This window comes from Arachis hypogaea, chromosome 12 (genome assembly GCF_003086295.3).
Source record: "Arachis hypogaea cultivar Tifrunner chromosome 12, arahy.Tifrunner.gnm2.J5K5, whole genome shotgun sequence".
In the NCBI taxonomy this organism is placed as follows: Eukaryota; Viridiplantae; Streptophyta; class Magnoliopsida; order Fabales; family Fabaceae; genus Arachis; species Arachis hypogaea.
This window is the reverse complement of record NC_092047.1, coordinates 28,163,911-28,186,699: the sequence shown is the minus strand read 5'-3', so window position 1 is coordinate 28,186,699 and position 22,789 is coordinate 28,163,911. Positions and strand designations below refer to the sequence as shown.

General features: G+C 31.9%; 1 long non-coding RNA gene across 2 annotated transcripts; it reads left to right on the top strand.

The window, feature by feature from the left end:
* The first annotated feature begins 13,169 nt into the window (after positions 1 to 13,169).
* Positions 13,170 to 13,952, top strand: LOC112729200 (uncharacterized). Of its 2 annotated transcripts, none has more exons than XR_003166400.3 (3): positions 13,170 to 13,261; positions 13,498 to 13,591; positions 13,917 to 13,952. It is a non-coding gene; the product is annotated as an uncharacterized lncRNA (long non-coding RNA). The 2 variants fall into 2 exon arrangements; XR_011869124.1 differs by lacking the exon at positions 13,917 to 13,952 and adding an exon at positions 13,813 to 13,869.
* Positions 13,953 to 22,789: the final 8,837 nt, after the last annotated feature.

Below are 22,789 nucleotides of genomic sequence, written 5' to 3'. Positions count from 1 at the left end.
AGCTGGAGTGATGCTAGACTGGCGCTAGACGCCCAGACCTTACTACACGAACGCGTGCCCCACGCGTCCGCGTCATATTCCCATATTGGCCACTCACGCGATCGCGTCGACCACGCGATCGCGTCACCCCAAATTTTGGCAATAAGCAAACTGAACAGAGAGTTGCGCGAACGCGAGGCTGCACTCGCGCCAATCGCACAAATCAGGCCACGCGATTGCGTGACCCACGCGTCCGCGTCACTTGACTTTATCGCACACCACGCGACCGCGTCACTCACGCGTCCGCGTCACATGCGGCGCACAGGTCATCCCCATTAGCAAAAAAATCTTATCTTTTCTTCCCCAATCCTAATTTTTCCTCCCTCCTTTCTTACTTACTTCTTCTTCCCTTCTTTTCCTTCTCATTCTTATTATCTTTCATTTTATTTTATTTTAATTTATTTGCATCTTTCATTCATTGCATTTTAATTTTGTGCATATTTTTCTTTTCTTTTCTAAAATTATTATTTTTTCATTGGTGTCACTTGCTCATATTCAACTGTTGCATCTTATCTTGAATTATTTTGGTGCTTAATGACTTGTTTTACACTATGGGATGATATTAATTATCTTCCAATGCCAATCTTTTATGATACTTGCACTTCACTTGCATTGACATGAACTTATATTGATATTTTCATTACCCACACTCTTCCCCTTTGTTGCAAATTTTGCACCACTGGTATGCCATGGCTTCTATTGTTTTCTCACGTACATGTTGAAGCTTCCATGTAAATGAGACCCTTATCATTTGGCATTAACCCACCCATACTTCATTTATTTTCTTATCTTTACTTTCGGGTATTACTGTTCTTCTTTTTCTCTTCTTTCAGGCTGGCCACCAAAGACGAAAAAAGGGAGAAACTTCTAAAAGGGGAGACAGACAAGTCCATCTGCACAATCCTTAGAGAAAAGCAACAGTTGAAACAACCCGTCCACCTTCAAATCTCAGCATGCACCGAGGACGGTGCAATCTTTAAGTGTGGGGAGGTCGATACCGATCTCCGTGGGTTAGTACCTTTCTGTCTCAACACCAATATTTAAATTTTCTTTTATTAGTTGTTGCATTTGCATATTTAATTGCATGGCTATTTGATTTTATGCATTTAGTTACTACTTGGCTAAAGTAATAAATTTCTTTTTAGGACTCTATTTTTGAAAAATTTCACTAATTTAAATTGAAAATTTTTATGTTAAAACTTGTTTGAAGTTGTATTTGGAACATGGTTTTTGAGTCAAAGAACACACAACCTGTGAGATTTGAGCTTATTTATATGGTTACATTATTTAACCATAAATATTTTATTCCTGTGTGTTTCCTTCTCTATGATTGTAATCTATATTTTGTTCCAATCTATATGTCCATTATTTAGTGTATTTACATGCTTGCATATGATTGAGGCCATTGTTTGATTTTAGCTCACTTATCCCAAATAAGCCTACCCTTTAAATCACCCTTGTCAGCCACTTTGAGCCTTTTTAACCCCCATTTGTTCTGTATTTTACCACATCACTAGCCTTAAAGCAGAAAAACAATTAAATATCCCAATTGAATCTTTGGTTAGCTTAAGATAGGGATTGTGTAACAATTAAGTGTGGGAAAACTGTGGGAACATGGGTTAATAAGGGAATGTATCATGTTTCTAATTTATTTGAATATTGGGAATTTGGGAACTTACTCATGAAAAACCAAAATAGAAAAATAATGGAGAATCCATGTGCATTGATAAGTTATGTTTGCTTTTATGATTCAAAAAAAAAAAGAAAAAAAGAGAAAAATCCAAAAATATTCAATAAATAAGTAAATAAATAAGGGGACAAAATTACCCCAATGCTAAGTTAATGAAAATATCAATGCACATGTGACAAAAGTAAAGAAATATAAAAAATTTGGTACATGAGTATGGGAATCATACAAAAGTGGGAATTATGGGTAGCTAAGTATGATTTTAAAGTTTTATAGAGTGTATGTATGTTAGGTGAGAACTTAGGTTAGTCAAAGATTCAAATTATAGCTCACTTAGCCATAAATATATATCCTTACCTTTACCTTAGCCCCATTACAACCCTGAAAAGACCTCATGATGTTTGCATCTGTATGCTAAATATTTGTTGATTGGTTAGATGAAGAACAAAGTTTAGAAAGCATGACTAGAGAAGAGTAGAGTGAATTACCCTATACACTTGAGAGATTAGAGTGATATACACTACCAGTGAGGGTTCAATGCTTGATTCTATGTTCCATGCTTTCATGAACTATCTTCTTACAAGTTTACTTGTCTTTTATCGTATGATTTGAATTAGTGAAATCTGGTTTATGTTTGTCTTGAAGAGCTTATTTACTTTTAACCAAGTAGGTAGAAACATTTTGCATGTAGTTGCATTCATATAGATAGGTTGCATTTCATACCTTCTTACTTTCCCCATTCACCTTTATAGTTTCTCTTGAGCTTAGCATGAGGACATGCTATTGTTTAAGTGTGGGGAGGTTGATAAACCACTATTTTATGGTTTATCTTGTGCTCAATTGAGTAGTTTTTATCAACTCTTTACCCACTTATTCATACTATTTGCATGAGTTTACATTCTCCTTCCTGATTTTGTGCTATGATTGAAAACATGCTTCTTTGACCTTTATATTACTAATATTAATCCTCTCTTATTACCATTAGATGCCTTGATATGTGTGTTAAGTGATTTCAGAGATTACAGGGCAGAAATAGCTCAGAGGATGGAAAGGAAGCATGCAAAAGTGGAAGGAATACAAGAAGTTGGAGAAATTGCTAAGCTGTCTAGCCTGACCTCTTCGCACTCAAACGGCTATAACGTTAGCTACAAAAGTCTAAACGACGCAGTTTCAAGTGCGTTGGAAAGCTAACGTTCGGGGCTTCGATTTGATATATAATTTGCCATATCTGCCCCGACGTTAGGTGACGCGCTCGCGTCGCATCTGCGAACTTCAATCCGCGCGGACGCGTGGACGACGCCTCCGCGTCACTTGCCCGCGACCTGAACGTAACAAAAATCGCAGGGAGCGATTTCTGGGCTGCTTTTTACCCAGTTTTCAGCCCAGAACATACAGATTAGAGGCTATAAAGTGGGAGAATGCATCCATTCATAATGAGGCTTTTCATAATTCACTTTTCATAGGATTTAGATGTAGTTTTTAGAGAGAGAGGTTCTCTCCTCTCTCTTAGGATTAGGATTTAGGATTTCTCTTAGTTTTAGGAGTGCCTCTCAATCCCAGGTTCAATGTTCTTTTTATTTCTTTTCTCAATTTAATTTATGAACTCTTTATGTTTAGATTGATCTTCTATTATTAATGCAATTCGATGTATTTTCAGATTTAATTTTGCTTTGCTTTATTTATAAATACTTTTAATTTAATTTAGATATTTTCCCTTTTGGCTTTGGTTAAATAATTGGTGACTCTTGAGTTATCAAACTCATTGTTGATTGAAAATTGGAATTCTTCAAGAATTAATTTAAGTTCCAATAACTCTAACTTTTCCCAAGGAAAGACTAGGATCTGAGGAATAAAAATTAATTCATCCACTTAACTTACCTTCATAGTTAGAGGTTAACAAAGTGGGAGAAAAATCCAATTCTCATCATAATTGATAAGGATAACTAGGATAGGACTTCTAGTTCTTCATACCTTGTCAAGAGATTTTATTATTTTATTTTACTTGTCATTTAAATATACCTGTGCCCATTGCCCAAACTCCAAAACTCCCAATTTACAAAACTCATAACCAATAATAAGAACATACCTCCATGCAATTCCTTGAGAAGACGACCCGAGGTTTAAATACTCGGTTATCAATTTAAAAGGGGTTTGTTACTTGTGACAACCAAAACGTTTGTACGAAGGGATTTCTGTTGGTTTAGAGACTATATCTACAACGCGACTGTTTTTATAAAATTCTTTATTGGCAAAAATCTTAACGTCACTTAACATGTAAAGACACAGCACCAAGTTTATTTGTTATCTGTTAGGATAGGTGTAAATAGAACCTACATGGAAATATATGATCTAATCATTCATGGGGGTTATTTACCTTGGTATAGATAGTCTATTTCATTGTTGTCCTTGTGCATAACGTGATCATGATCTTTTGGTGTTAGGTTATGAAAGCACAAAAAGTTTTTCATTATTAAAAAGATTGATACTGGGTAGAAATATAAATGTAACTAAAGTTTTAAAGTTAAAGATTGATACTGGGTAGAAATATCTCAGTTGGCTGATTTAAAACACATATTAAATTTAAAGTTTTAATTTATTCCACATGTTAATATTGATAGGAAGATTCAATTTATTTCCATTATATATAAACGAAATATCCTTTCAACATACCTGGCTCATTTCAATAGTCATCCTCTTCGTTGATCTCTTCTGTCACATTAATGACATCAAAAAAATATTTGTTAAAAATTTTTCGTTAATCGAAATATAATATATAGAAATATAGTTTGGTATAGTACCATGGAGGATAACTCCTTTAAACTAATAAGCATAAATATTATGTAAAATACTTTGTCCAGGTAGTTTTTTTTTACTAATACGAAATAGTATAATTTCTGCAAATCTGTATGAAATTGTAGGATATAATGCATGATAGTAGTGGTAATTATTTACCTTGATATACATAATTTGACTCATTGTGTTCGTCGTCTATGTGGTCATCAATTTGATTTTCTGCTGTTAGATTATGAAAGCACATAAGTTTTCTCATTATTAAAAGACGTGGTATCGTGTAGAGGTATATGTAACTAAAGTTTTATATAATATCGTGGTTAACTAAATTAAAAAACAAAAAAAAAACTAAATGTTCTTTCTTTCAATTATATATAGGTTTAATTACTCTGTTGGTCCCTATAGTTTCGTGAAATTTTCAATTAGGTCCCTATACTTTTTTTCTTTTTAATTGAATCCCTGCACCAAATTTTTTTTTTCAACTAAGTCTCTCTTTGTAGTAATTGGCTTAATTTTATAGGGACCCAACTAAAAAAAAGAATTAGTACAAGAACCTAAATAAAAGGAAAAAAAAAGTGTAGAGACTCAATTAAAAAAAAATGGTGCAAGGACTCAATTAAAAGAAAAAAAAAGTATAGGGACCTAATTGAAAATTTTGCGAAACTATAGAGACTAACAGAATAATTAAACCTTATATATAAATAGATATCTCATATAAATTTGGAAGGGTAACACCTGTTAGTGTATTTTTTGCAATACGCGTATTCAATTATATAATTTGAAAAGGTGTTTCTTTCTCTTGCCAAAATTTGTTTGACCTGTTTGAAAATTATAATCCACTTATATAATATTGTTTAAAGTAGGTATATATATTTGATACCTTGCCGTGTATTGGATTTGTCCCTATAAATTGGGGATTGTGAATCTGTAGCTTGGCCATCTAGTGGTTGGTAATGATGCTGTATTATATTTCTGGAGCAAACATCACATGAGATAGTTTGACCAGAGATGTTCTTTGTAATTATGGAATGAGTGGATATGAAGTGTTGTCTTGGGCTTAACTTTTTCATCCTCGATTCAATTTGGTTGATTAAATTATCACCAACGGTTCCTGAGTAGTATAGTCAAATTAGATTTCCTCTAATAAATTAGTTTTATATAGTTGCCACATTCTTAGGTGACGGATGGGATAATTAAAATGGTTGTTGAATCTGTGCTGAAATTAACATATTAATAATATATAATTCATAACTAATGTTTTGGCTAGACATGTAACCTATATTGAAAATAACCTGTTGTGTTGATGGCATGATCGTCAGTTCCCGAGTTACTGTTACGTCTCTTGGTTTGCCGCACATTTGCTCTAAATTGTCGAGCGTTCATACTTTCTGATTTCAAATATGCATTTGAATATGAAATTTACTTAGTTTATCAGAATTTGATAAGTTGGAGTTATAAGTGTTAAAGAAATGAAGTTGATTAACCTGATATAGTTATTTCGGCGACCGTGTGATTGTCTTCAATGGATTTAGTTACTGCTGTAAGTTTGTTGGAGTTAAACTCCTGACGCATAAATTTTGAAGAGGAAGTACTGGCATCATTCGGTAGCTTTGAAAGTTGATGCATTGAGGAAATACATATTAACGTATTTTGGTGGTGACTCCTTAAAGGGATCAATGATTGTGTTAGATCTATAAACCTTTTTCTTCTACCATTGTTAGATGCATTTGTATTCTCTTGACTATTCTAATCGAACTCTGGTTAAGATAAGAAGTATGAAATATATTACAATAATAATGTCAGAGTATATGATGGCAAAAATTACAGAGGATAAATGTAAAATAGTTTATACTAATATCTGAAAATGAATTTTCTTTATTTAATTAATTAGTAGTACTGTAATAACTTATAGTAGAGAAATATACAACTAAGATGAGTATTGGGAGGTATCTAAAAAAGAATGACAATACTAAAAGAAAATAAAAGCATGTTTAGTCTTTTTTTAAAAAAAGTGTAGCTCTATAAATCACAATTATATGTCTATTAAACTGAATTTTTGCGTATTGTTAAATATTCAATTTAATTTTTATATGAACAATATATAATATAGTTTATGAACAAATAATAAATTACATTTATTAGCCTTCAAGTGGAGTACTGGTTTTTTATATCTACAACATACTTTGTTTTTAGGTGTGATTGCTTAAGAATACAATTATTATGTTTTGGTTCGTCGTCAGCATATGTGGTTAGATAAATAATTTTTTATGAGTTGTGATAACTTAGTTGTGAAAGATTGGTAATGGTTATTGAGTCATCTGAAAAAAATTTGATACCATGTTTTTAATATTATCCTCTTATATTAGAAGTTTGAAGTATGCTTAAAATAAGAAATTTATTTTCAATTAGAACTTTGGTAGCTTCCGAATCCAAAGTATAATAAATCTATTATATTTGGTTGAGAACCCTATAGTCCTTAATTGTTGGGGTGTTCATAAAAAAACCAAAATGTGGTTAACCGGTTAAAAAATCATAACCACATTTTGGTTAACCAATTTAATAAAACAATTTTAAAAATCATATCCATATTTTTTAGAATTAGTTAACCAAAACCAAATTAAAAAAATCGATTTTTAACCAGTTAATCAAAACCAAAACCAAATTAAAATCAAAACCTAATTTCAAAACCAAATTACATACTCTCTCTCTCTCTCTCTCTCCCTTCCTCTCCCTCTCTCTCCCTCCCTCTTCCCCTTCCTCTCTCTTTCTCTCTCCCTCCTCTCTCTCTCTCTCTCTCTCTCTCTCTCTCCCCCTCCTTTTCTCTCTCTCTCCCCTATCTCTCTCTTTCCCTTTATTCCTCTCTCCCTCTCCCCTCTTCCTCCTATCTCTCTCCCCACCCTCTCTCTCTCTCTCTCTTTCTCTCTCTCTCCACCTCGTCTTTCTTTCTCTCTCCCTTTTCTCTCTATCCTTCTCTCCCTCTCTCTCCCCTTCCCTCTTTCTCTCTCTCCCTCTCTCTTTTTCTCCTTCTCTCTATCTCTCTCTCCTTCTCTCCATTCTCTCTCTCTCTCCTTGCCCTCTTTCTCCCCCTCCCTTCTCTCTCTTCCTCTCTCTCCTCCCCTTCCTCTCTCTAATCATCTCTCCCCTTTTTCTATCTCTCCTCCTCCTCTCTCTCCCCTCCTATCTTTCTCTCCTCTCATCTCCTCTCTCTCTCCCATCTCTCTCCTTTCTCCTCTCTTTTCCATTCTCTCTCTCTTTCTCTCTTTCTCTCTCCCCTCTCCTTCCTCTCTCTCTCCTTTACCTCCCTCTCTTTCTCTCTCTCTTTTTTCTCTCTTTCTCTCTCTCGCTCATCTCTCTTTCCTTTTCTTCTTTCTCTCTCTCCTCCTCTTCCTCTCTTCCTTTTCTCTCCTTCTCCTCTTTCTTTTCTTACTCTCTCTTTTCTCTTTCTCTCTCAACCTTCTCTCAATCTCTATCCATCTTCTATCTCTTTTCTCCTCTTCTCTCTAAAGCGAGAGAGAAGAGAGAGGAGGCAAAGATAGAAGAGGAGAAAAAAAGGAGAGAGATAAAAAGAGAGAAGAAGGATAGGAAAGAGAGAAGAAGAGAGAGAAAGAGGAGAAAGATGGAGGGGAGAGAGAGACAGAAAAAGAGAAGGAGAAAGAGAAAAGAGAGGAAGGGAGAGAGAAGGAGAGAGTGAGAGGAGGGGAGAGAGAAAGAGGGAGGGGGAGAGAGAGGGAGAGAAGGATAGAGAGAAAGAAATGGGAGGGGGAGAAAGAGGGGAAGGGGAGAGAGATAGATAGATAGAGAGGAGGGGGAGAGAGAGAAAAGAAAGAGAGGAGGAGAGAGAAAAATGGGAGAGAGAGAAAGAGAGAGAAAAGAAAGAGAAGAGGAGAGAGAGAGAGAGAGAGGAAGAGAAAGAGAGGGGAGGGGGAGAAAGAGGGGAAGGGGAGAAAGAGAGAGAGAGAAGGAAGAGAGAAGAGGAGGCGGAGAGAAAAGGAGAGAGATGGAAAGAAAGAAATAAGAAAAAAGTTACTCGTATCATTTAGAAAGAAAATTATTTATATTAAAAAAATTATTTATAGAAAATACTGAAAAGAGATAAGAAAGAAAAAGAAACGAAAGCAATGGAAGGGAATTCATTATTTACAAATGTTTCTCGTATCATTTAGAAAGAAAAAAAATAGATTAAAAAAATTCAATTAAAAAAGGTTTAAAAATTTGGGTTTTTGTATGTAAAAAATATTAATTTTTGTGTAAAAATCTATTTTTACATGTAAAAACCAATTTTATGGTATAAAAACCAATTTTTTAGTATAAAAACCTGTTTTTGGTAAAAAAAAAACCGGTTTTTTGTGTAAAAATTTGGGTTTTTATATGGAAAAATTTTAATTTGTGTAAAAATTTATTTTTACATGTAAAAACCGGTTTTATGGTACAAAAACCAGTTTTTTAGTACAAAAACCAATTTTTTGGTACAAAAACTGATTTTTTGGTACAAAAACTGATTTTTTGGTACAAAAACCGGTTTTTTGTTACAAAAACCGGTTTTTTATATAAAAACTGGTTAATTTTTAAAAATTGGTTTTTTTTTAATAACCGGTTAAAAATCGATTTTAAATTTCACTAACCGGTTAATAATCGGTTTCATCATGTAAAATCAATTTGGTTAATTAACCAATACTATATTTTTGGTTAACCAAAAAACTGGTTTAGTTTTTGGATTAACCAAACCATAAACACCCCTAGTTAATTGTTACTAAATTTTTACAGTCTAAATTTATGGGGCACCTAAGAAAAGATGTACTTTGGTAATTGAAAGAATTTTAATATTTATATTTATAGTAGTTTAATTATGATAAATATTTACTTGTAGACTTTGTTGGGATGTTAAATATGTTGCTTAAATTCTTTTTTAGTGTTAAATACATGGTTTTTATTTTTTTCATTAAATAATGGGATATATTTTAATAAACTATGAGAGATAGAATTTTGAATCCATATATTTCTGGTTGTGTTATCTTATTTCTACATTAAAATTTGACATTAACATAATATTTAAAGACTATTAGATTACCCATGTCTGACATATACGAATGTCTTTATGAAATTAAAATAATTGAAGGACAAAAAAGTCTAATTTTAAGTATCTAAAATAGTTAAAAATAAAATTTCAAAGTATATAAATATAGTATTGTAATTAATTTTTTAAATATCTATATTCTTGAGAGGATATATGTAAAATGGTTTATAAAGATCTTTGAATCATAGTAAATTCTTTATTTAATTAATTAGTGGTACTGTAATAAATGATAGTAGTTTGAAATCTAAGAGTAAGTTGAGTATTGAGAGGTATCTAAGGTGAATGGCGCCAAAGAAAATAAAAATATAATTAGTCTTTTAATAAAAAGTGTAGTTCTAAATCTCACAATTATATGTCTATTGAAATGGAATTTTGTGTATTATTAAATATGCACTTAATTTTTTATATGATCAATATCTAATATAGCTTATGGAATATTCTAAGCTTTTGTAATATATTATATTTATTAATCTTCAACCAAAGGACTCATTTTTTATATCTATAACATACTTTATTTTTTGTGTTGGTTGCTTAAGCATCCAATTCTTATGTGTTGGTTACTCCTTGAGTTAGAAGATCGGTACTTTCAGAAATATAGTACATCTTTTCTTTTGTTGAGAACTAAAATTTTTTGGACCATCGATGAAAACTTAAGTATTTTGGTAATTGAAAGGATTTAAAAATTTTATATATTTATAGTGGTTCAATTGTGATAAATATTTACTTGTAGATTTTGCTGATGTGTTAAATATGTAGCTTAAACTCTTTTTTCTTGGTTCAAACTATGTTTTTTTTTCAATCGATTAACAGGAGATATCTTAATTAATTTTGAGATTAAAGGGTTTGAATCCATATATTTATGGCTCTGTTATCTTATTTATACCTTAGAATTTGACATTATGGTAAAGACTATTAGATTCCATTCATTTCATAATATAAATGTATTAATTCCATTTAAAATTATCTGCATGATAAAACTATCTAATTCCCATAAATAACAAATAAAATTCACATCAAATATACATTAATTGAAGATAATAGATTCTACGATAAATAAATTACAAAATATCAGAGTATACAAATGTAGTACTGTAACTAATTTTTAAAATATCTATATTTAAGTTGAATAGATGGCGATGACTTTTATATATTACAAAATCTTTCACTCGTTCATTTATCATGAGTTAAGAAATGTAGAAGTTTGTTATGTTCAATAGTTTGAAAAAAATGGCAATAATAGATATTTAATAATTTATCATCCTGGACTTCAGCTTCTTTTGAAGTGTGTTTCTTGGAGAGTGAAAGATGAGGTATTTGGTTAGAGGTTTTAGAAGAATAAATTAGGCTAAAATATTTACCAACCTTTATTGTAGAGAAGTGTTGATATAGTAAATTTAGGTTGAAAAAATACAGAGTAAAAGTAATTTGTGGATGAAAAGTATATTGTTCTTACTTCTTACACATGAAGGTTTGAATTAAAATTATTTGATACTTATATGAAAGAGTTGGAGTTATATTCTAATGATAATAGAATACTAATTTCTATATCTACAACATGCCTTGTCTTGGTGTTATTGCTTAAGCATGCAATTATTATGTGTTGGGGACATTATATTAGTTGAGGAGCTAATATTTTGAAATATCTTCCTTGTTTGAGCTGTTCTTGACGCTTCAATAAAAACTAAAGGGTATGTGAGAGATTAAGATAACAATTTAGAATAAAAAATAAAATATTCACCATACATATGACTTTTTTATTATGTTAAGAGTGAACTAAGGTAACTAAAAAAAAATTTTCTTACATCGGGATATTGTAAGGTAGTTTCTTCGTTGTTTGATTATTGCCATTCTATTTTTGCGAGCAGTTCTAGTTACAGATGGATCCATTGGATTGGTTGAACTGGTGTTAGCAATATTGATGGAGAGAGTATAATGTATGATTTATGCAACAAATTTTAAATTGTATGGATTCAAGAGGGAAGGAAGATTGATGAGAGGATGTAAGAAAGGCATAGGTTTACTACAATAAAGGTAAAATGAAGATGAAAACTAATAAAAGTTGAGTTCCAGCCAAGTTAAATTCTAAAAAAATCTGAATTTAGATTTTAAAATTGATTAAAAAGAAACCTACGAATAGGGTGATTTTTTTAATAAATCACTAAAGCTACAGTTATTACTACCTAGCTTTTTAAGACATATAGACTTTTGAGGGAAAAAATATAATAAATAGTTGCGATAACCAAAGTTTGTGTTTGTTGATTATTATTATTATAGTTATAGTAATAGTAATACCACAGTAATAGTAATAGTAATAGTAACATATAAATAATAAATAGATATAGGGAGTCATGTTTTTAAATAATATAAACATAGATGAGGATATATGTAATAGTATTTCTTGATACTGATTATTATAATCATGGGATAATATGGAAAGGACAAAATAAAACCGTAAAAGACTATCAAGCAATATACTTCAAATCCGAATAATTAACACTGATCAATAAATACATTTCGTGCTTTGGATAGTGCATCATTAATTTGTGTTAGTTTGATGTCAAAGTTATAGTTCAAATCTTTTAAAATAAGAGGATAATATTTTTATTTTATTTAGTTGAATTGTTAATGATATTTTAATATGTGAAAATATTTAAAATTATATAACATGATTCGAATATAATCAATAATTTGATATAAATCCATATGAATCGTAAATATTGTTAAAAAAGAAAGATATAGGAGATATTAGCATGAACCCTTGTCAATATCATATTACCAATTGACATTTAAAAAGTGTGGGGTGTTTCAGTTGTTACCAATGCTTACATTTATATTCTTGTAAATAGTGATTAAAATATATGGCTAAAGTTATTTGTATGTATTAAATGTCACTATTAGAAAACTAGTTATTACAGACGGATATTTCCGACGGATTTTATCCCACTGAAATACAGAGGGAATTTCAGAGAGATTTTTTGTCGGAAAACAAAAAAATGGATTAGCATAAATTACAGACGGAAAATAGAATCCGTCGATAATTCCGTCGGAAAAATTAATTTTTTTTCCGTGAAAAATGGTTACAGACAGAAAATCCGTCTGTAATTAAATAGACAAAACGCTGCGTTTTATTAAATTATTACAGACGAAAAATCCGTCTGTAATTTAAATTTTCCGTCGGTAAATATTGAGATAACACTAATCTTATCTCTATCCACTCGATCCATTTACACTCCACCCATATCAAATGAGCTTGTTCCTCTCTCCGTCACCGAGTTGCTTCTTCTCTCCGTCGCACCAATTTCTTCTGCCGCTGGCGTCACAGATCTCTCTCCGTCGTCCCTTGCGTCGTACGGGCTCCCTCCGCCGCCGCATCCAACCCTAACCCCAGAGCTTCGTCATGCCTCCAACCCTAATCCCAGAACTTCGTCGTGCTTCCAACCCCTGCTTCGCCGCTCTCTCCATCGACGCTCCCTCCGTCTCAAAGCCTCCGTCGTGCTCACTCTGTCGTAAGCCTTCAAACGTCGCTCCTTCCTCCATGGCTGAAACCCGTAACGCTCTGCTTTTTCTCCTGTGTCGTGGCTTCACCTTCCTCCAAACAAAATTGAAAAACCCTAACCTGGAGGCCTTCCACTGCAAACCTACCGATCCCTAATTCCGTCTCATCATCAGAGGTAAAATAAAATCCCTTTCGCCCATTTCAACCCTTCTCCACCCCCAACAATCTCTATATCCTCTCTCTAATTCAATTGTACAATTTTATTTTCCTCTTTATTCTCTCCCTTTCGATGTTCTGTTTTTATTCTGCTGAGAATTGAAATTGCTGGCTGAATTAGCTTAATTTTAGGTCTTCTAATCACCTTTCAGTTTTATTGTTGTTCCTTATTTTTCGATTATTTTATTGCCGCAGATTGAAAATGAGTAGGCGTGGGAGCAGAATAGTCTACGTTGGGAACCTCCCTGGTGATATTCGTGAAAGAGAAGTAGAAGATTTGTTTTCAAAGGTACTTTGCTATTTTCATTCGTGAAAGAGTTTGATTTTTCATTTGCTTAATACTTACCAATAGAAACTACTTTACACCTTGTGCTGCCTTTGCTGATTTTTCGTGTCCTTGTTCATTTTAATTTTGGCAGGTTGTTTAAATTTGAGCTCTTGTGGTTTTAGGAATGTTAAAAGCTTTGATGCAAAATTTAGCATATAAAGTTGTTAAATTGCTTGCTGCAGAAAATTCAGCAGATTGGCGCCAACTTGTTTGAAATTTTGGGAAAAATATGTACGGTAATTTTTAATGAAATTAGTTGAATAACGAATCTGATGATGATTTGCAGAACTGCATCACACTAACAAAGGAGAATGTTAAAGGCATAATCATGGTAACTTTTACTTTCTATTTGGAATTCATTTTCATTCAAATATATATCAGCTTTTTCTAGTTCACTATTATCCGTTCTCTTCAAACAATTGTTCATGTTCGACCTAATAACTAATAACGGAAATTAATAACTAATAATATTTAACTGCCATATTTTCATATTAAGAAAGGTCTTTATTTTAAATAAATTATATTAATCATATAAAACTATCCTCTTTATCTTTTGAAAACCTTAACAGTAGAATAGTAAAAATGGATTCATTCTTAATCTTACAAGCCACCTTTTTTGCAGTGCATTTATGATTGGAGGTAGGAAACTAATAACCAATGCACATTGTGTGGAACATGATACACAGGTAATTTCCTTAAGGGTCCTATTTTCTCCAGGATGTAGATCCTACAATATAAATTTTATTAATAAATTATATTATGTTCATAGATCTTAGAATTAGTTGCCGAAAGGTTATAAATAGCTGCCAACTTTTTCATTGTTGTGGTTTATTGCAGGTTAAAGTTAAGAGAAGAGGGGATGATACAAAATACATGGCTAAGGTGTGTCTCTATGAAGGTCTTGTCCTTTTTTCATTAAAAAAATGAGTATTACGTGAAGAGCAGTTTGCTTAAATATCTCATATAGTAGTGAGTAAGGACATTAAGAAGTATTAGTGAATAAGTCGCTAAAATTGTATTATTGTAGGTAAAATTTGATATATCTGAGGTTTACTTGTAAGCTATACCTTGCTTTTAAACTTGGAGTGAATTCATTGTAAAGTGCAAGTTTTGCATGTTTGCTTAGAAGGATATATAGCTTCTAACTCATGATATGTTCATATAGTTACTTTACTCTCAGTGAATGAACTGTACAGGTTTTAGCCAAAGGTGTTGATTGTGATATAGCTTTGCTTTCAGTAGAAAGTGATGAATTCTGGAGAGATATGGAACCTCTCAGATTAGGACGATTGCCACATCTTCAGGTTTGAAATAGCTTTCTTTTTATTTTTTTCCCTTTTTTTTAATTTGAAAATTCTCAGTGTTTCAATGGAAAATGTTAAAAGAATATATACTATATAATTTGTCATAGAATATATTTCTATTTGCATGCTGATCAACTGAAATTTCTGTATACTTGTCTTGTAACTTGTAGGATTCTGTTACTGTGGTGGGATATCCACTTAGAGGAGACACAATTTCAGTGACAAAGAGAGTTGCATCTCGCATTGAGGTTTGATATATTGAACATAAAATTACCATTTTTATATGCCGTAAAATCAATAAAAGTGTTTTACTCTATGGTTTTAGTGCTCAGTTATTGAAAAAACCTGTAATCAGGTCACATCATATGCTCATGGATCGTCTGATTTGTTGGGTATTCAAATTGATGCTGCAATAAATTCTGGTCAGTAGATCTTATAGTTGTTTGATTGTTTCACCTCCTCTCCAGCAAAAAAAATTCTCCAGCCTCTTATTATTCTAAGAACTGTTGGAAAAACAACTTCTTCTTATATGGAACTATGTGCATTGATTTAATAGCCATCGTTTACAACTTTTGATTTTAGGCAACAGCGGTGGCCCAGCATTCAATGACCAAGGGGAGTGCATTGGTGTGGCATTTCAGGTATATTTTTTTACGGCCTTCTGTTAACAGACTTGTATATGCCTAAACCAGCAACAACAACAAAACACAAGTTATTGAAAATGAAAGTTGACATGGTATTAAGGGAAGGGAAACAATGAAAAATTGACGCAGGCGTCTAGTGAGTCTGATTTTGTAATTTTTGTTGCATACGCCCGGAGTTGGGGTTCATATGCATTGTTTCAAGTAATATGGTGTTTTAAATTCTTCAATTCTTAAATTCATGCTTGATGTTTAGAATCCTTCAATACTATGGTTGCAATGTTTCACTCCTAGAGATGATTGGACTCAATGATCGATTTTGTATCTTTAACATGCTGAATCATACTGGAGCCTTTTTTAATGACTAAGCTGCATATTTGGTCATAAAAATTATTTTGCTGGAAATCTGAATTTCATTTAAAGGTTTGGTGTTGGTTAATGCATATTTTGTATAGCATCAAGCTTTGTTTGTTGTGTGTGCAGAGCATCGAGCTCCTCCATGGCTTAATGGCGCCCACTAGCAGTGACATTCTGTGTGACATTGGCTGCATCATTGGTAGCAAGATTAGGCCCAATTCCAATGGCTGCATTCCAAACTTGTCTTCAGGTCTGGTTGACATCCTCCCTTCTAGTTGATGGTTTAGCTGTTGCTGTACAGGTACTGCCAATATACCATATATTATTATTAGTTACTTATTATAGAAACTTAAAGCACATATATATTTACAAAAAATTGAAAGGAGTATCTAATAATAAGTTTGGTTGGGTGACAGGCAATTCTAGCATGTGCCTTTGCTGAGAAAAATTTTGACAAAGTAACGGCTGAAGGATCAAAAGGAGAGGAAAAAGCAGGAAATTAAGACTCATAATGCTCAGTTGCATGCTGCAGTATCCGTGACAGGCATAGCTGCTGCCGTTGCGGCCATTGCAGCTTCAATAGAGTGTACATTGTAGAATCAATAGAGTGTACATAGCAGCCATAAGAAAGTGTACATAGCTGCCATAAAGTTCTACACTTACCATATGAGTGGTCTCTAGCTTAGCTTGCATTGTTCAAGAAATTTTAGAAAATTCTAAGGATACTACTCTACTAATGTTTGTGAGACATGAATGTAATTTTCACTCCATATGGATGTACAAGTGTATATTATTGAATAAGTAGAGTTATATGTAAAGAAATATTATATAGATAATCTATTTTTCATATATCTCAAAGAAGAAAAAAATAATATATAATTTATTTGAGTTGAGTTGAGTTTTTTTATATTTATTTTGTATGAAAACAAGTTTATTTTGCAATTAGAAAAATAAAAAAATTATATTTTACCTTATTGACGGATTTACAGACGGATTTTCTGTCTGCAATCAGAACGTGGGATGATTTTCCAAAGTTCAAATTACAGACGAAAAATCTGTTGGAAAATCTATCTGTAATTACAGACGGAAAATCCGTCTGAAAATCCGTCTGTAATTACAGACGAAAAATCTGTCGGAAAGTTCGTCGCCTTTGGAAAATGGATAGAAAATTTACAGAGAGAAAATTCATCGGTAACTGGTAAAAATTCGTCTGTAATTTTCCGACGAAAAAAAATCCGTCGGTAAATAATTTCCGACGGGGCTTTTACAGAGGGACAAAATCTGTCAGTAATTTCGTCGGTAACCAAAAATCTGTCTGTAATAAAGACCGAATCCGTCTATAAATCTGTCTGTATTAATCCATTTTCTAGTTGTGTGTATGGCTTTAATTTATTCAAATGTCTAATCGGAGATATTCTATTATTGATCTGTTTTGAAAACGTAATAAGATGAGAATTATATATATATATATATATATATATATATATATATATATATAGTTGTTGGTTGAGATTGTGGAAACGGTACGGTCACAGTTTTTTATATACATGCTTACTCAATGAGTGCCATAATGGAGTTTGAATTTCAAACTTATGTATATTCTTTGGAATTTTAGTTTGGTTTATTACAAAGTTAAGTGATATATATATTGGCATTATGTCTAGTGTTAATTACTTTATCTATTAATTATTTCGATATTTGACTAAAGTTTTTGTATGATTAAATATAAATTTTATTAACAAAAACATAGTGACAAAATGGCTGCAACTAATGATTTAAAATAGATGAAGGATAAATCTAAAACTATCACTAAATTGTAAAGACAATTGTTAACTATTTGGTGAAAATTACTTATAATTTGGGTCACCAAATATGTAGTTCAAAGGAACTAAAGCTTATAGTGAATATAATCATAAATTTTAAAGCTAAGATATATAACAAAAAGATGAGGAATGCAATAATATAAGGAAAGTACTACATTTGTAAAGACAATCTACCATAGTGATTGCAATTTCAGAGGTTGCTCTATCATTGGCCCTCTTGAGGCTTGAGTTATGCTCATGCACTAAGATGAAATCTATGCCAAAGAATATGTCTGGATGGTCATGAATGACAAGACCAGCAAGCATAGCATATCTCTCCCATTATAAAGCAGAAATATATAACATGTAAAGCAGAAATATATAACATTATAAATTTCATAAATTAAAATTTTTAAATAACACAAAAGCTGGTGATAGAACGGGTTACAAATCCATTGGCTATTAAAAGGAATAGATTGACATGAGAAACATAACTAAGTCTATTCTAGATACCAAAAGTGAATATATAACTATTTTTAATTTGTAATCCTAGTTTTTAAAGGTAAAATACAACTTACTCCTATTAATACCATGACATATGTAGTGGAATAATCTTGTAGATTATGGAGTAACACTACTACATTTTTAACATTTAGTAACATTTATTTGTTAACATTTGTTAAAATGTTAGTAATTATCATAAAATTAAATTTTAGGTAACATTTAAACTCAAATGTTAATAAATACGTCTAAATTTTTAAAAAACTTCAAGAAAATGTTACCTATTCTCAATTAGCTAACCACGCGTGTTCTCGGTTCTCACCGTCACTTTTACTGTCAGTGTTCTAAAACGGTGAAACCACCTCTCCATCCTCCTCAATTTCTCCTCAATCTGTCGCTCCCCTCATCGATCTCATGGTTCGCAAATGGAAACTACAATCGTGTGTTCTGAATCCACCTCTTAATCCTCTTCAATCTCTTCCTTCTCCTCTTCGATCTCTCCTTCGCCACTGTCATCGAAGTCGCCATCGCTGCCATCGTCATCGTCAGGGTGAGATCTCTGCTCTAGGATCTGAATTGGAAACTCTCAAGGTACTTAGAATTTAAGCTATTGTTTTATATTTGTGTTCTTGTGTCTAAAGTTAATCTCATTGAATTAAATCTCTGTCTTTTGAAAATTATTTTTGTTAATCTCATGCTTTACTACTCATTTCAATCATTTTGAAAATGGAAAGGTTGATTTGATAGGTTTACAAGTATTTCATGCTTGTTCTCTTACCTGATTTTACAGTAAGCTATTCATCAACATCATGCAATGAAGTTTTTTGTTGTAGATCGAAGAGAAACTTCAATTGCACAAGTAACTTCTTTTATCTTTCACGAAATTTGTTTTTTCATTTGGCTTCTCAATTATAGCTGAAAATTATAGTTAATGGATTTTCATTGTTATGCGAATGAATGCATATGCTGTGTTTGACGAAGAATTCAAATTTTTTTAGGATCAATTTTTTTCCGAAAGTTCTTTGTGCTTTTGGGAATGCATTTAAATTGTTTGATGAAATGCCTCAAAGAATTTTATGTTACTATATATCTTATATCTTATAACTTTTCAATGGTGTGTTTGTTTGTTTTGGTGAAAAGTTTCATGAATAAACTACATGTATAAAATTACACCTTGTGTTTATCATGAAAACTTCCATATCAATTTAGCCCCAACCAAATGTGCCCTCATTGTATTCGGATAAGTGTGCTGCCTAGTTAACTAACTAGTCAATTAATGGTTTCTAGCTTTTATGTCAACTCAAAAATATGCCACTAGATAAATGCTAAACACAATTATTCTTAGTTTTCTTTCCTCTATTTTGGCAGAAACTTATAAGCCTATTGTTGCAATTTTTTAATGTTAACTAATGGTGACTTACATTTAATTAATTTTAGCAACGTTGGCAGGTGTTAAATGGTTGCATTTCTAAATTAGAGACTTGTTTATTAACATCAATGACTTATTGTTATGTCTTGATTGATGGCATAGGGAAAGTTTATAGAGATTTGTAACATAAATTGAGCTTAAATTTGAACTTCAAGATATATGCACCCCACAATGTAGCTTAATGTAATACAGTAAGTATTTTCAGTATTTCTTTGTGTTTATAAAATTATGCACTATCTTGATCATGTCTTGTCTTTTGAGAGAATAATTTGATTCTCTGTTTTTGCTATTATGTATATAATCGGTAATCATTTTCTTTTTGTTGTTCTTGCATAACGGAGTGGAAAGTGAAAACATTAGAAGGCTGAGATGGAAAGGCAAAGAGAAGTCAGGAGTTATTTGAACACCGCGAGCTATATCCCATTTCCCCCCACCGGTATCGCATTCAGGTTGTCTACAAAATGTTTTGTATTTTTCTTTTTTCCTTCCTTTTATATATATATTTTTTATATTTACAGTATTTGCAGAATATGTGAATAAATTCTAGTTCTCTTGTTCAGTTAGCTTCTTACACCTTCAATCTTCTTTAATCTTTACTTAATAAATAATTTGATTTATAATTATTTGTTGATTTAGGGTTTTTATCAGCTACATCTGTTGTAGAAATTAATAAGTTCTGGATCCCTTGTTGGAACTACTAATGCTACTGATTTGATATAACACATAACTTATTTTCTCTGTTTGGCTAAAATACATTTAAGTTGGACAAAATTGACCAAACAATGTAAAAATGAGGGTATATTGAAGTGGAAATCATTTTCTTGGATGATGCCAGTAAGTGTCTAAGTGAGGTCTAATTTAGAGCAGCAAAAATGGTGGACAAGAAAGATAAATCAACAGAAAGTTTAAGCCAAAAAAAAGAAAGCCGTGAATTTGGGACTAAATCAACATTAAGTTTAAGCCAAACAGTGTGGTAGAAGATGCTCATGAAGTGATTGATATAATGCCTCCATGATTTTCAAAGTTATACACATATATTTTTTCTATAAAAATGTTGCTTCTGTTGTGTTGTGATTTGTGAGGCAGTGATAATCTGACCTAATAGCATGTTTTCTAAGTAAAGTTATTTGTAAGAGAATGTGAAAGGAAGCATCATGTCTTTATACTTCTACACTATTTTTTCACCTTAGCTCATATTATGCATCTGAATAATATAAGGAAAACACGCCACTAATTTATAATAGAAAGAATTGTCCTCGTACTATTCCACTTGAACATTGGAAGATTCTTAATTTTATTCCTAATTTCTTGCGAATTCCTCCATATATATAGCTCCTTTTTCTTCTTTATTCTTTCTCCCTTCCTGCTTTGCTAGATACCAAGTTTTCAATCTAAATTGTCTGAATTAATTGGCACATCATCACTAGCTAGTAGAGTGAACAAACTTTCCCATCATCTTTTATTTAATTATCTTTCACTCTTGTATATTTTAATTGATGCATCGTTTCTGGCTGTTGGGTAGAAGTAGTAGTAGTAGTAGTAGTAATGTTGATAAATTAATATATAGGCTTATGAATTATTATAGTGCTATACTACTTACATATATAGTGACACACACAACTAAATATAAAATAATGTTTGATCAACTCTTGGGCAGGTTTTAGATTACACGAAGCTATATAAGAATTAAGAAGATGATTATCTCAGTATCGGTCAATCATACAGAACCCAATGGATATGGCTACTGTGTTGCATCATGTTGATAATGGTCATTATAAAAAGCAGAATCCAAAGAAAAGCATATAAAAAGAAGAGAAACTTACCATTGCATTTGAAAGCAAATTGAGGGCAAGCCACATGTCTCATGCTTATGATTTTTACAAGTCTAATCTTGCTAGTGAATATCCAGTAAGCTTTCTGACTGTACTCTTTTTATTTTCTGTCACAAGATTTTACCTTTGGGATCATGTAATTTGAAAGATAATTTCACTTTGTTTCTTATTATTGTGATAATTAGATTATCCTTAAAAACTCATTAGTGTCTAAATATGGCATTTGAATGAGAATCTAAGGATATCCATTGCAATAATACTCTTTATAATTTCTCTTGTAGGTTGTTGATGGAAAACTTTCTCAAACTTGCTACCTTATGGCTCTTGATTCATGCTATAAACAACTCAGTCACAAGTAAGTGTCTAACTAATTTTATTTCTAGTGATCTCTTGATTTTCTATGCACAGTATTTGCAATTTCTGTTATCAAAATATTAGTAACTAGCAATCACCTAACTCTATTTATCTTCAGATATGAGAAGCTCATTTTGGCTTTCTGAAATTTGGAATCTCCTACATCCTTACAGACAAGCCTCATCAAGGGACAAGTTTACAATGACTATATTCAAGTATTCATCTCTATATTCAAATAAAAAAGCTGTTTTATTGCTTGTGCCAAATTTCACTTTTTGAGTGTAGGTTGTTCTTTTGTTGAACTAATTCTTGTTTACCTTGTCATGAAAATAGTTTTTGATGCCAAATGTTGCATTTTTATTTACTCTTCTATTGGTTTGTGCATTTCTTGATGCCATAGATTTAGTATTAAATATGTTTTACCAATGCTCAAAGTTCATATATAATTATGATTTGATAGATGATTGTGTGTCAGAGGACTTTAGTACGGATATTAATATTCATGATACACTTTTAGAAGGTTGTGACTATGTATTACTTCCTCAAGAAGTTTGGAACCAACTTATTGCATGGTAAGCTAGCTTGCTTAGTAAACATGTCAACTTTGGTTAATCTAAAATTTGAAAAAGTTTCTGGTTATCATTTATGCTCTTTCTTTTGCTATTTTATTTTTCTGGTTTGTTGTGGAAGTTTGTAAATGGTTACAAACTTGAATGCTAGAAGGTCAGTAAACCTTTATCTGGTCTTTAATGTGAGCTTCTTGACTTTGTTTTTGCCTTTTGCTCAACTAGGTATGGTGGTGGACCTACATTGCCAAGGAAAGTTATCAGGACAGGTCTTTCCCAAACAGAACTGGCAGTAGAGGTGTATTCTTTACGGCTTCAATTACTCATGTTGCCAAGAAATGATCGTATCAACATAAGAATAAGCAAGAAGAAA